Raw genomic sequence first — 1,062 nt, 5'->3', positions numbered from 1 at the left:
CAAAGAGAGAGAGAGAGAGAGAGAGAGAGAATTAGATAATCAAGTATTACCTTAGAATGTAGATGAACAAAAGAGACAAAGAATCAATGAATGTATCACAACTGCGATAAGGTGTTTGCGGGGAGAGGGGAAGGGGAAAGGAAGACCGGCAAAACGCGGTTTCCAAGAGAACGGCTCTCGAAAGACTGACCTTTGCATCAACACATTCTTTTTATACCGCTGAGTACCCCCACCCCGCTCCAGCACACCTTGGCATAAGTGCGGCCCCCCTACGACAGGTTTGTCAACAACAACTCGTACAGGGTTCGTCAACGATGCTCTGGAGTGACGATGCAGGCTGATCGGTGCACGGCAATTGCTCGCATTTCAGGATATCGTTGACGCTCCCTGTAATGCTCCTAAAGCGTACGTTTCATTAGCACAGCAGGGCTCTAAGTGCGTCTCTCTCGCACACATACGGATTAATACACTTTTTCTACTACCTATAACTATACTATCTACACGGCATTCTCGACTACAGTAGGATTTCCGTCGAGCGATCGCAGTTGCATGTTGCGCTGCATTTTGTTACATGGTGTTAGCACAGACTATAACGATGCACTCGCTGGCGCTATCCAACGCATTGAAACGCAAGGCAACAATTAATCAACCGACGAAAAGCCAGGCCAGCATTGCGAGGTCGGGACGTTAATTCGTGCAAATATTTAGCCACGCTAAATGTATCTGGTGCAAATACAATGAGCGTCATTAATGCTGTCATTAATGCTGTCAATTTCAACGACAAAGCCGTAGATCCAACCGTTTGCAAGATATAGCCCGCCGACATTGAAATTTCGCGTATTTTCAGAATCCAAGACCGGATATTCCCTGTACGTGGCCCTATGGCAATTCTATCTGTGCCAGCCTCCTCTATGGACCATTCTGAGTCTCTGCATTAAGAGAGATCTTTAAAAATGTCATTAGTGGTTCGATCGATTAATCCTATAATAAACGGGAACGACAGAAATTCCATTCCACATGTAAATGCGCAGAATCATAAAATAAAATCCCTACCGTATAAAA

This window comes from Cephus cinctus, unplaced genomic scaffold (genome assembly GCF_000341935.2).
Source record: "Cephus cinctus unplaced genomic scaffold, Ccin1 Ccin1_scaffold0401, whole genome shotgun sequence".
Taxonomy (NCBI): domain Eukaryota; kingdom Metazoa; phylum Arthropoda; class Insecta; order Hymenoptera; family Cephidae; genus Cephus; species Cephus cinctus.
Note: the sequence above shows the minus strand (reverse complement) of the source record.